This window comes from Balaenoptera ricei, chromosome 9 (assembly GCF_028023285.1).
Source record: "Balaenoptera ricei isolate mBalRic1 chromosome 9, mBalRic1.hap2, whole genome shotgun sequence".
Classification (NCBI taxonomy): domain Eukaryota; kingdom Metazoa; phylum Chordata; class Mammalia; order Artiodactyla; family Balaenopteridae; genus Balaenoptera; species Balaenoptera ricei.
This window is the reverse complement of record NC_082647.1, coordinates 12,879,599-12,894,030: the sequence shown is the minus strand read 5'-3', so window position 1 is coordinate 12,894,030 and position 14,432 is coordinate 12,879,599. Positions and strand designations below refer to the sequence as shown.

Here is a 14,432-nt window from a genome sequence, read left to right as displayed (position 1 = left end):
TTCCTCATCTCGTACTCTGTCCTTAACCCCTCGAGATCCTGCTTCCATCTTGCCTTTTTATGGCCACTAATGACTCTGACAAACCCCCAAACTCTTTTTAATTCGCATTTTCATTGATGTCTTTGTGGCATTTGATAATTCCTCAAAAATGTCTCCCCTTTTTCCCTTGACTCTCGTGATAGAATACTATTTTGGTTCTTTTCCTTCTTCTCTGATCAAATGTAGCTCTGCTTCCTTCCCTAACTCCTTCTCCTCTCTCCTCAAAATGAAGCTCTTCTCCAAGGTCCAGACACCAGTTCTTTGCCTGAAGAATTTCAGGGCTTATTCACTTATCCCTAATTACTGAGTTTCTACTGAGCCAGATGCTGGAGCTCCAAAGTCAAATAAGACACAGTCTCTGACCTCAAACAGACTAGATTCCAGGGACAGATATGGAGATAAACAAGGAGACCAGTGATTACAGTTCTGGGGGCCGGGGGTGGTGGTGTGTGGTAAATTCTATGACAGAAGATAACATGGGATTTTAGAACGTAGCGATGACAAGCAGCCATCAGATTGAGGGAATCAGAGAATTTCACAAGAGCAGTGTTTCCTAGAGACTTGAGAGAATGCTACAGAAGATGCCTTACTGTTTTCTTGCATATTCAAAAATATTCCAAATAAAAATACTAAGATACTTGTAAGATTTCACTTTAGAACAAACTTCTCATCAACACCTCAAACCCTAATTTCCCAGGCATTAGAAATACCATTACTAATCCCAGACAACAATGCTTTCAGATAATTGTTCGGGGCATCAGAGGTACCGCATATCAAGTCTACCTGGACATAACCCAGTCTCCGAATGGGGTGGACACCACAGGGGATCAGCCTATCCTATATTCAGCAGCCTAAGGCACTTTCAAGTAGTTTATTTTCAAAAGAGGACTCATAAACTCAAACAACTAATCAGTGGGCTAAAACAGAAAGCATGAAAAAAGGAATTAAGATTTCACACAACAGAAAGGCTAGAACAATGTTGTATCTGTCAGGGTTAAAGACAAGAAAAAGCATGCTGCACGCTGAATGAGGGGCGAACGTGGGGAGAAAGGTAAGGTTTCGCACACCGACTTCCCCCACATTCCTGTCTTTCTGCTAGCATCCCCGTCTACGGTCTCCTCGGTCCAGTGGCTTTCACCCTGTGTTGTGCATCAGGACACCCAGGAAGCTCACAAAGGTGCTGACCCTCACCCCAAATCTACACGATCATGATCTGTGCCACGTGGGTGCTTCTGTTGACGAGCCTCCTGCGCACGCGGTCCTAACCCTTCATGATGGCAACAGATGGCCAGCCTAGGAGAGGGACAGCCTGCGACGTCCCTCTGGCAGACTCTGTCCTCTCACTTACCTGCTTCTTCTGGTACCTGCTGCCTTGTTCCCCGCCCCCATGCCACTCCACGCAGGGTTCAACTTGCTCTTAGTTCCATTCCTTAACCCAGCCCGTCCATGACTACTCAAGGACTTGTTAAAACTTTAATGTACCTAAACTTTGTGCTGAAGGATAAGTTTAGAAAAGTGCACAGATCATAGCTATGCAGCACAATGAGTTTTCCCAGCATGAACATACCTGTGTGAGCAGAACCCAGATCAAGAAGCAGGACATGAGCAGCAAAACAGAAGCCTCTCTTCTGCCCCGTCCGAATCATTATCCCTCTCTCAAGGCTAACTATTATCCTGACTTCTAACATCATAAATTAGCTTTGCTGTTTATGAAATTTATATAAATGCAATCATAGTTTGTATTCTTTTGTGTCTGTCTTCTTTGGCTCAATATTTTTTTGAAAGATTCATCCATGTTAATGCATGTAGCAATAATTTCTTCATTTACTATTTCCATCCTATGCACGTAACACAGCTTACTTATCTGTTTAACTGTTGATGCACATTTAGCTTACTTCTTATTTGAAGCTATCACAAACAGCACTACTGTGAACAATTCCATACTTGTCATCTGGTGACTACACGTGCGGTAGCTTTGTAATGTGTGACCCGGCTGGGCTGATTCACATTTCTCAGCATTCCCATTTCCGTTTGAGACTGGGGAGGCGAAGTGAAGCAGTAGCCATATTGTGTTTATGTCGGAAGGCCAGTGTGAGGGCATCAGGTAACTCATGGGCGTTGCTGCTTATTTTGCAGGCTCATCGCACTTGGGGGGTGGCTGGCAGGCCTGCTGCCGATGGATCCACCTTCCCTGGGTCCTCTGTCAGCTTCTCTGACTCCCACCCACCCCAGGCGTGTGCTTAGTTCCATAATGAAGGGCACCATCTTCATCAGGTCAGGGCACCACATCATTAGAACAGGAGGCAGCGACACACTGACCTGGGTTCCCACCCACCCTCATGAGTTCCAGCTTGTTCTCCTTCTTCTCAACTTTACTCTCTTCTTCCTAACTGTCCGCTCAAGAGACTTCAAGCTCCACCATCAGACACAAGGCAACAGCTTTACACAGACTTTCTAACCAGCTCCCACAATTGCACAAGATCCAATCCCTGCAATAAATCCCTTTATTTATCTCCCAGTCGTTCTGTTTCTTTGATTAAACCTTGACTTTGACTGACACAGTATGCACACATTTCTGTTGACTACGTCCCTAGGAGTGGAACAGCTGTAAAAATGTTTGCATCACTGCAAACTAAGGAAACTTTAATAATTCCCAAAGCAGTGTTTCCCAAAGCTTAGGTGACTAGGGCTTCTGCAAAAAAACAAAATTTGTAAAAAGGGATTTTAGCCAAACAATCTTTGTTTAGGTTAAACAAAGACAGACATGTTCCTTTACTGCAGAACTTCTCAGAGCTTTTAATGTTTCTCTACATTACAAATCTCTACGAGATCAATACCATGCTAAATGTTTCCAAAATTATTTGGCCAATAAACCTATTTTTAAGGAGCATCTTAAGGGCCAAATTTTATAGAAGGCTTTTTTTTTTTTTAAAGAAATACCAGTGTATTAGGGGCTGCAAGTTGACCCTTAGTACATACCACTCCTCCTTTCTTATAGGGAATAGGACCTCCTATTCTTAGCCTGGCATATGGCCTTCCAAATGGTGACTATGTTTCTCTGGACCTTCTTGCAAATAGGTATGGCTACACAAGTAAATTCTGGCCAGTGGCATACAGGCAGAAGTGAGGTGTGTCTTTCCAAAACGTGCCTTAAAGGGAAGGAGTATGTAGTCCCTTCTTCCATCCTGCTACCTGGCATATGGATGTGGTGACAAGCCGTCTTGAATCATACAGGTGAGGGCATCAGCCCACATATCAAGGAGGGGATGATGGAGCGAGAGCAAACTTGAGTCTAGGTCCTTGGATGACCCCATGGATCTGAACTGGCATTCCAGCCCTGGACCGGCTATCTCCTGACTGTTAAGTGAAAACTAAACGCTTATCTTGATTAAGTCACTGTTAATTTGGGTGTCTGGTATTCATAGCCAAACATACGTCTTCTTACTTAATACAGGTGATCTGAAGAATAAAGCCCCCAATTCCTCAGCCTGGTTCTCAAAGCTTCTTTCTTATTCCTCTGTGCCTGGCCAATCCTCATTGTATAGGAACTGAAAGAATCAGACGAAGTGAATGATACCGTGTTAGTTACATCCTTCTCTTCTAGATGGATGCAAGCCCCTCTAGGTCGGGGAGAAAGGTCCATCAGGGTCAGGCCGGTGAATCACAGAATGGAGCATGGACTCCAGAACACCACTCTGGGAACAGTTCTTTATCCCACAGGAAGAACATTTCTGCTGACACACTCCTTGAATGAAAGGAAAGTAGATAAAGCTACTATGGCCCTCATCCCAGCCTAATACAATCATTGTCTTAGATATCTGTCTCCCCAGGAGACTGGACTTCTTAAAGGCAGGAACTCTGCTTGTTTATCTTTACATCCCAACACAGCACAGTGCTTACCACAAGACAGGATGGACACTAAAAACAAAAACAAAGCAAAAACCCAGCTTTATAGAGGATATGCATGTTTTTAAAAAGCTAGTAGTAATGACATTGTGGTTATGTAGAAAAATGTCCTTTTTCTTAGGAGGTTTATACTCAAGTATTTAGGAGTGAAGTCATGTCTGCATTTACTTTCTTTCTTTAAATTAATTTATTTTATTTACTATTTTTTATTTTGGGTTGCATTGGGTCTTCGTTGCTGCACGCGGGCTTTCTCTAGTTGCGGTGAGCGGGGGCTACTCTTTGTTGTGGTGCGCGGGCTTCTCATTGTGGTGGCTTCTCTTGTTGCAGAGCACGGGCTCTAGGAGCACAGGCTTCAGTAGTTGTGGCACGTGGGCTCTAGAGCGCAGGCTCAGTAGTTGTGGCGCACGGGCTTAGTTGCTCCGCGGCACGTGGGATCTTCCTGGACCAGCGCTTGAACCCGTGTCCCCTGCATTGGCAGGCGGGTCCTTAACCACTGCGCCACCAGGGGAGCCCTGCATTTACTTTCAAGTGGCTAAGGAAAAAAGTTTTTATCTGTATTTAGTCAATTCTAGTGCAATGCTTGCTGAGTTTGCGCCAACACAACTGATATATTAAGACCAATGTGCACATAGGGAATGTCACATCTGCTAAGCTATGGATTCAATGCAATCTCAATGAAAATCCCAATAAGCTATTCACGGATACTGACAAGTTAATTCTAAAGTTTACATGGAAAGGCAAAAGGCTGAAATCAGCCAATACAATCCCGAAGAGAACTAACACTGCCTGATTCTAAGACTCACTATAAAGCTATAGTAATCAAGACAGTATGGTACTGGCACAAGATTAGACAAATAGATCAATGGAACAGACTAGAGAGCCCAGAAACAGACCCACGCAAATGCAGTCAACTGATCTTTGCCAAAGGAGCTAAGGTAATACAATGGGAAAAAAGATAGTCTTTTCAACAAGTGGTGTTAGAACAACTGGATATCCATAAGGAAAAAAATGAATCTAGACACAGACCTCACACTTTGCACAAAAATTAACTCAATATGAATAGTATACCTAAATGTAAAATGCAAAATTGTAAAACTTCTAGGAGATAACATAGGAGAAAATCTAGGTGGACTTTGAGTTTAGCAATGAGTTTTTAGATACAACACCAAAAGAATCATCCATGAAGAAAAAACTGGTAAGTTATACTTCATTAAAATTAAAAACTTCTGATCTGTGAAAGACACCATTAAGAGAATAAAAAGACAAGCTAATGATGGGGCAAAATATTTGCAAAAACATATCCGATAAAGGCTTATATCCAAAATAAGAACTCTTAAAACTCAACATTAAGAAAACAACTCAATTTAAAAAATGGACAGGGCTTCCCTGGTGGCGCAGTGGTTGAGAGTCTGCCTGCCAATGTGGGGGACACGGGTTCGAGCCCTGGTCTGGGAGGATCCCGCATGCCGCGGAGCGACTGGGCCCGTGAGCCACAATTGCTGGGCCTGCGCATCTGGAGCCTGTGCTCCGCAACGGGGGGCCGCAGTGGTGAGAGGCCCGCGCGCCGCGGTGAAGGGTGGCCCCCGCTTGCCGCGACTGGAGAGGGCCCTCGCACAGAAGCGAGGACCCAGCACAGCCATAAATAAATTAATTAATTAATTTTTAAAAAAATGGACAAAAGATCTGAACAGATATCTCACCAAAGAAGACATACAGATGGTAAACGTGCATAAGAAAACATGCTCAATATCACATATCATCAAGGAATTGCCAATTAAAACAACGAGATCCTACTATACACCTATTAGAATGGTCAAAATCCAAAACGCTGAAAACACCAAATGCTGACGAGGATGTGGAGCAACAGGAAAGCTCATCCACTGCTGGTGGGAGTGCAAAATGGTACAGCCACTTTGGAAGACAGTTTGGCAGTTGCTCACAAAACTAAACATATTCTTACCACATGATCCAGCAATCATGCTCCTTTGTATATTTATCCAATGAGTTGAAAACTTAGGTCCACACAAAAGCCTGCACGTTAATGTTTATAGCAGCTTTGTTAATATAATTGCCAAAAATTGGAAGCAACCAAGATGTCCTTCAAAAAGGTGAATGGATAAACAAAACTGTGGGCTATCCATATAACAAAATACTCTTCAGCAATAAAAAGAAATGAGCCACCAAGCCACGAAAAGACATGGAGGAAACTTAAATGCATATTGCTAAGTGAAAGAAGCCAGTCTAAAAAAGCTATATTCTGCAAAATCCCAACTATGTGACATTTTGGAAAGGAAAAACTATAGATAGTAAAAAAGATCAGGGGGTAAGCAGAGATGAATAAGCAGAGCACAGAGGATTTTTAGGGCAGTAAAACTATTCTGTATGATACTGTTATGGTGGATACCTAACATTGTGCATTTTTCAAAACCCAGAGAATGTACAACACGAAGAGTGAACCCTTATGTAAACTATGAACTTCAGACAACAATAATGTATAAATATTGGTTCATCAATTACAATAAATATACCACGCTAATGCAAGATGTCAATAATAGAGGTAACAGGGGGGCCGGGCGGGCAGGTAGGGGAAGAGGGTATATGGAAACTCTGTACTTTCTGCTCAGTTTTCCTGTAAACCTAAAATTGTTAAAAATAAAATAAAATGTATTAATTAAGAAAGGTAATAAATTAATTAACCTAGGTTAATTATCCTAGGGGTAGTAATGATATTGTGGTTATGTAGGAAAATGGCCTTATTCTTAGGAGATTTAAACTTAAGTATTTAGAAATGCAATGTCATGATGTCTGAAAGTTACTTTCAAATAGTTCAGAAAAAAAAAGTATATTTATATATGCTCAGCTCTGCTATAATGCTGGCCGTATTTGTTCCAAAGCAGTCGATATGTTAACAATTCAATCATAGGGAATTTCATGTTTGCTGATATGTGATTTTGATCTCAAGGTTCACAATGTGAACACAGAAAACTGCACCCAGCTGTAGCTCTACACAAAACGCATCTCCACACAACACTCAAACATCTGCCTGCTACCTTGGTTCACCATGTGTGTTCTGAGCCACACTTATCTCCTCTAGTGTTACAACTTTCCATCCAATTTCACAAAGCCCTCTTCCTCTGCTTCATTATAATTCACAAGCTCAACCCTTCCAACACCCACCTTCATATGCAAAGCAGGTCTTTTTTAAGGTAGAGTGCCGTATTTTGAGTATTGATGTATTTCTTAATTATTTAACATACGTACAACCATCCTACCACTTTTATTATGTTCCTATCTTTCTTTAATGTGTCACTGACAAAGTTTTTGAGTGTTGTGCCCCTCACCCCATCTTCCCCATAAGCCCTGTGATTTTTACTGCATGATTTGCTTAGCACAGTGGTTTTTAGGAATGCGTATTTCACATTACTGTGGAACTGACTTTAGATAAAGCAAATATGGCAAAATGTCAACAAATGGGGGGTGACACATATATCTAAGTCAGGGATATATAGATTTTCACTGTACTATTCTTTCAACTTTTCTGAGGTTTAAAAAATTTCAACATATGAGAGGGAGACAAGATGGCAGAATAAAAGGACTTGAGCTTACTTCCTCTCATGAAAACACCAAGATCAAAACTAACTGCTGAACAACCATCAACAAAGAAGACTGGAAACTACCAAAAAAGTATTCTACATCCAAAGACAAAGAAGAAGCCACAACGAGACAGTAGGACGGGTGTTTTCATGATATAATCAAAACCCATACCCGCCAGGTGGGTGACCCACAAATTGGAAAATAATTGTATCGCAGAGGTTCTCCCACAGAAGTGAGACTTCTGAGCCCCATGTCAGGCTCCCCAGCCTGGGGGTCTGGCATTGGGAGGAGGAGCTCCCAGAGCATTTGGCTTTGAAGGCCAGCAGGGCTTGAGTGCAGGAGCTACAGAGGACTAGGGGAAACAGAGACTCCACTCTTGGAGTGTGCACACAAGGTTTCATGTGCACTGGGACCCAGGGCAAAGCAGTGACTCCACAGGAGCCTGGGCAAGACCTACCTGCGGGTCGTGGAGGATCTCCTGGGGATGCAGGGGTCAGCTGTGGCTCACTGTGGGAGCAAGGACACTGGTGGAAGAGGCCCCAGGGAATATTCATTGGCATGAGCTCTCCCAGAAGTCGCCATTTTGGTACCAAGACCTGGCCCCACCCAACAGCAGACAGGTTGCCTGAAGTCATCCTGAGTGCACAGCCACTTCTAAACACACCCCTTGACATGGCCCTGCCCACCAGAGAGACAAGACCCAGCTCCATCCACCAGTGGGCAGGCACCAGTGCCTCCCACCTGGAAGCCTGCACAAGCCCCTGAACCAACCTCACCTAATGGGAGTAGACACCAGAAGCAAGAGGAACTACAAACCTGCAGCCTGAGAAACGGAGACCAGAAACACAGAAAGTTAGACAAAATGAGATGGCAGAGGAATATGTTCCAGATGAAGGAACAAGATACAACCTCAGAAGAACAACTAAGTGAAGTGGAGATAGGCAATCTGCCTGAAAAAGAATTCAGAGTAATGATAGTAAAGATGATCCAAGATCTTGGAAAAAGAATGGAGGCACAGACCAACAAGATACAAGAAATGTTTAACAAAGAGCTAGAAGATTTAAAGAACAAACAAACAGAGATGAACAATACAATAACTGAAATGAGAAATACACTAGACAGAATCAATAGCAAAATAAATGAGGCAGAAGAATGAATAAGTGAGCTGGAAGAAAGAATGGTGGAAATCACTGCCACGGAACAGAATAAAGAAAAAAGAATGAAAAGAAATGCGGACAATCTAAGAGACCTCTAGGACGACGTTCATCACACCAACATTTGCATTATAGGGGTCCCAGAAGAAGAGAGAAAGAAAGGGTCTGAGAAAATATTTGAAGAGATAATAGCTGAAAACTTCCCTAACATAGGAAAGGAAACACTCAAGTCCAGGAAGTGCAGAGAGTCCCATACAGGATAAGCCCAAGGAGGAACATGCCAAGACACATATTAATCAAATTGACAAAAATTAAAGACAAAGAGAAAGGGAACCCCCATACGATTATCAGCTGATTTTTCAGCAGAAACTGCAGGCCGTAAAGGAGTGGCCTGATATATTTAAAGTGTGAAAAGGAAAAACCTACAACGAAGTATACTCTACCCAGCAAGGCTCTTGTTCAGATTCGACACAGAAATCAAAAACTTTACAGACAAGCAGAAGCTTAGAGAATTCAGCACCACCAAACCAGCTTTACAAAAAATGCTCAATGAACTTCTCTAGGCAGCAAAGAAAAGGCCACAACTAGAAATAAGAAAATTACAAATGGGAAAGCTCATGGGTAAAGGCAAACATACAGTAAAGGTTAAGAAATTATCCACACACAAATATGGTATCAAAACCAGCAATTGTGCAAAGAGGTGAGTACAAATGCAGGATATTGGAAATGCATTTGAAATTAAGAGACCAGAGACTTAAAACAATCTTGGACATATATATATATATATATATAGACTGCTATATCAAAACCTCATGGTAACCACAAACCAAAAATCTACAATATATACACACACAAAAAAGAAAAATCAATCCAAACACAACTCTAATGATAGTCATCAAATCACAAGGGAAGATATCAAAAGAGGAAGAGCAAAAAAAAAGACCTACAAAAACAAATCCTAAACAATTAACAAAATGGCAGGACTTCCCTGGTGGTCCAGTGGTTAAGAATCCACCTTCCAATGCAGGGGATGTGGGTTCAATCCCTGGTCGGGGAACTAAGATCCCACATGCCACGAGGCAACTAAGCCCATGTGCTCTAGAGCCTGTGCGCCACAACTAGAGAGCCCATGTGTTGTAACTACTGAGCCCATGCACTCTGGAGCCCACACGCCACAACTACTGACCCACACACTCTGGACCCTGCATGCCACAACTAGAGAGCCTGCGCGCTGCAACTACTGAGCCCACACACAACTAGAGAGAAGCCCGCGTGCTGCAACGAAGATCCCACATGCCACAACGAAGATCCCACATGCCGCAACTAAGACCCAACACAGCCAAATAAACAATTAACAAAATAGCAATAAGAACATACATATTGATAATTATCTTAAATGTAAATAGATTAAATGCTCCAACCAAAAGACACTGATTGGCTGAGTGGATACAAAAACAAGACCTGTATATATGCTGTCTAAAAGAGACCCACTTCAGATCTAGGGACACATACAGACTGAAAGTGAGGGGATGGAAAAAGGTATTCCATGCAAATGGAAATCAAAAGAAAGCTGGAGTAGCAATACTTTTATCAGACAAAGTAGACTTTAAAATAAAGATTGTTACAAGAAACAAAGAAGGACCCTACATAATGATCAAGGGATCAATCCAAGAAGATATAACAATCATAAATATATATGCACCCAACATAGGAGCTCCTTATAAATTAAGGCGAATGCTAACAGCCATACAAGGAGAAACTGACAGTAAAACAATAATAGTGGGGGACTTTAACACTCCACTTACATCAATGGACAGATCACCCAGACAGAAAATCAATAAGGAAACACAGGCCTTAAATGACACATTAGACCAGATGGACTTAATTTATATGTATAGGACATTCCATCCAAAAGCAGCAGAATACACATTCTTCTCAAGTGCACACGAAACATTCTCCAGGACAGATCAGATGCTGGGCCACAAAGCAAACCTCAGTAAATTAAAGAAAACTGAAATCATACCAAGCATCTTTTCCAACCACAATGCTATAAGATTAGAAATCAACTACAAAAAAAATTGCAAAAACACAAACACGTGGAGGCTGAACAATGTGCTACAACAAACCAATGGATCAATGAAGAAATCAAAGAGGAAATTAAAAAATACCTAGAAACGAATGAAAACGAAAGCATAAAGATTGAAAACCTATGGGAGGCAGCAAAAGCAGTCCTAAGAGGGAAGTTTACAGCAATGCAATCTTACCTCAGGAAACAAGAAAAATTTCAAATAAACAACCTAAACTTGCACCTAAAGCAACTAGAGAAAGAAGAACAAGCAAAACCCAAAGTTAGTAGAAGGAAAGAAATCATAAAGATCAGAGCAGAAATAAATGAAAGAGACAAAGAAAACAATAGAAAAGATCAATGAACCTAAGAGCTGGTTCTTTGAAAAGTAAACAAAATTGATAAACCTTTAGCCAGATTCATCAAGAAAAAAAGGGAAGGGGCTCAAATCAATAAAATTAGAAATGAAAAAGAAGTTACAACTGACACCACAGAAACAGAGTCATAAGAGACTACTACAAGCAACTATATGCCAATAAAATGGACAATCTAGAAGAAATGGACAAATTCTTAGAAAGGTACAGTCTTCCAAGACCAAACCAAGAAGAAATAGAAAATATGAACAGACCAATCACCAAGTACTGAAATTGAAACTGTGATCAAAAAAATTCCAACAAACAAAAGTCCAAGACCAGATGGCTTCACAGGTGAATTCTTCTATCAAACATTTAGAGAAGAGTTAACACCTATCCTTCTGAAACTCTTGCAAAAAACTGCAGAGGAAGGACACTCCTAAACTCATTCTATGGGGCCACCATCACCCTGGTACCAGAAGAAGATAACGATATCACAAAAAAAGAAAATTACAGGCCAACATCACTGATGAACATAGACGCAAAAATCCTCAACAAAATACTAGCAAACCGAATCCAACAATACATTAAAAGGATCATACACCATGATCAAGTGGGATTATTCCCAGGGGTGCAAGGATTTTTCAGTATCTGCAAATCAATCAGTGGATACACCCTGTTAACAAATTGAAGAATAAAAACTATATGATCATCTCAATAGATGCAGGAAAAGCTTTTGACAAAATTCAACACCCATTTATGATAAAAACTCTGCAGAAAGTAGGCACAGAGGGAACCTACCTCAACATAATAAAGGCCATATATGACGAACCCACAGCTAACATCATACTCAACAGTGAAAAGCTGAAAGCATTTCCTCTAAGATCAGGAACAAGATAAGGATGTCCACTCTCACCACTTTTATTCAACATAGTTTTGGAAATCCTAGCCATGGCAAACAGAGAAGAAGAAGAAATAAAAGGAATCCAAACTGGAAAAGAAGTAAAACTGCCACTGTTTGCAGATGATATGATACTATACATAGAAAATCCTAAAGATGCTACCAGAAAACTACTAGAGCTCATCAATGAATTTGGTAAGGTTGCAGGATACAAAATTAATACACAGAAATCTCTTGCATTTCTATACACTAACAATGAAAAATCAGAAAGAGAAATTAAAGAAACAATCCCACTTACCATCGCATCAAAAAAATAAAATACCTAGGAATAAACCTATCTAAGGAGGCAAAGGACCTGTACTCTGAAAACTATGAGATGCTGATGAAAAAAATCAAAGATGACACAAAGAGATGCAAAATATACCATGTTCTTGGATTGGAAGACCCAATATTGTCAAAATGCCTATACTAACCAAGGCAATCTACAGATTCAATGCAATCCCGATCAAATTACCAATGGCATTTTTCACAGAACTAGAACAAAAAAATTTTCAATTTGTATGGAAATATATAAGACCCCAAATAGCCAAAGCAACCTTGAGAAAGAAAAACAGAGCTGAAGGAATCAGGCACCCTAACTTCAAACTATACTACAAAGCTACACCAATCAAAACAGTATGGTACTGGCACAAAACAGAAATACAGATCAATGGAACAGGATAGAAAGCCCAGAAATAAACCCATGCACCTATGGTCAATTAATTTAGGACAAAGAAGGCAAGAATATACAGTGGAGAAAAGACAGTCTCTTCAATAAGTGGTGCTGGGAAAACTGGACAGCTATATGTAAAAGAATGAAATTGGAACATTCTCTAACATCATACACAAAAATAAACTCAAAATGAATTAAATACCTAAATGTAAGACCAGATACTAGAGGAAAACATAGGCAGAATACTCTTTGACATAAACTGCAGCAATATCTTTTTTGGATCCACCTCCTAATGAAAATAAAAACAAAAATAAACAAATGGGACCTAATGAAACTTAAAAGCTTTTTCACAGCAAAGGAAACCATAAACCAAATGAAAAGACAACCCACAGAATGGGAAAAAATATTTGCAAACAAAGTGACTGACAAGGGATTAATCTCCAAAATGTACAAACAGCTCATGCAGTTCAATATCAAAAAAGCAAACAGCCCAATCAAAAAGTGGGCAGATCTTAATAGGCATTTCTCCAAAGAAGACATACAGATGGCAAAACGCACATGAAAAGATACTCAACATCGCTAATCATTAGAGAAATGTAAATCAAATCTGCAATGAGGTTTCACCTCACACCGGTCAGAATGGCCAACATCAAAAAGTCTACAAACAATAAGTGCTGGAGAGGGTGTGGAGAAAAGGCAACCCTCCTAAACTGTTGGTGGGAAGGTAAATTGGTACAACCACTATGGAGAACTGTCTAGAGGTTCCTTAAAAAACTACCATATGATCCAGTAATCCCAATCCTGGGCATATATCTGGAGGAAACCATAATTCAAAAAGATGCATGTACCTCAATGTTCACTGCAGCACTATTTACAATAGCCAAGACGTGGAAGCAACCTAAATGTCCATTGACAGATGAATGGATAAAGAAGGTGTGGTACATATCAATATATGCAGTGGAATATTACTCAGTCATAAAAAAGAATGAAATGCCATTTGCAGCAACATGGATGGACCTAGAGATTATCATACTAAGTGAATTAAGTCAAAAAGGGAAAGACACATACCATATGATATCACTTATATGTAGAATCTAAAATATGACACAAATGAACTTATCTACAAAACAGAAACAGATTCACAAGCTTTGAAAACAAATTTATGGTACCAGAGGGGGAAGGTAGGGGGGAGGGATAAATCAGGAGTTTGGGATTACTACTATATATAAAATAGACAATCAACAAGGACCTACTGTACAGCACAGGGAACTCTACTCAATATTCTGTAATAAGCTATATGGGAAAAGAATCTGAAAAAGAATGGATATATGTATAACAGAATCACTGCTGTACACCTGAAACTAACAACACTGTAAATCAACTATACCCCAATATAAAAAAACAATAAAATTTAAAAATTTCAACATATGAATTAAGAAACATAACTGAAATAACAGAGATGCAAAAAACCATAAGCTAAGCATAAAGGACTTTGCAAAGGCAAAAAATAATTGAGACAATGTGTTATATTTAAGGGGATGAAACAGCATGATGGTTAAAGGTCATCCTTTAACAGAAATAGTACACTAGTCTCAAAAATTAGAAACCCGTTTATATATGGAACTTGTAAGAGGCTTAAAGGAAAGTGATTTGGCAGAAATAACAATCCTTGTCGTGAGCCATTTAGGGCCAGAAAAACCTCACACAG

The 14,432-nt window shown here is 40.3% G+C and overlaps 1 protein-coding gene across 1 annotated transcript in view; it reads right to left on the bottom strand.

Annotated features, from left to right (window-relative positions):
- DENND11 (DENN domain containing 11) overlaps window positions 1-14,432 on the bottom strand; it is a 45,465-nt gene that overhangs the window by 24,774 nt on the left and 6,259 nt on the right. The gene's annotated exons all lie outside the window — the stretch shown is intronic.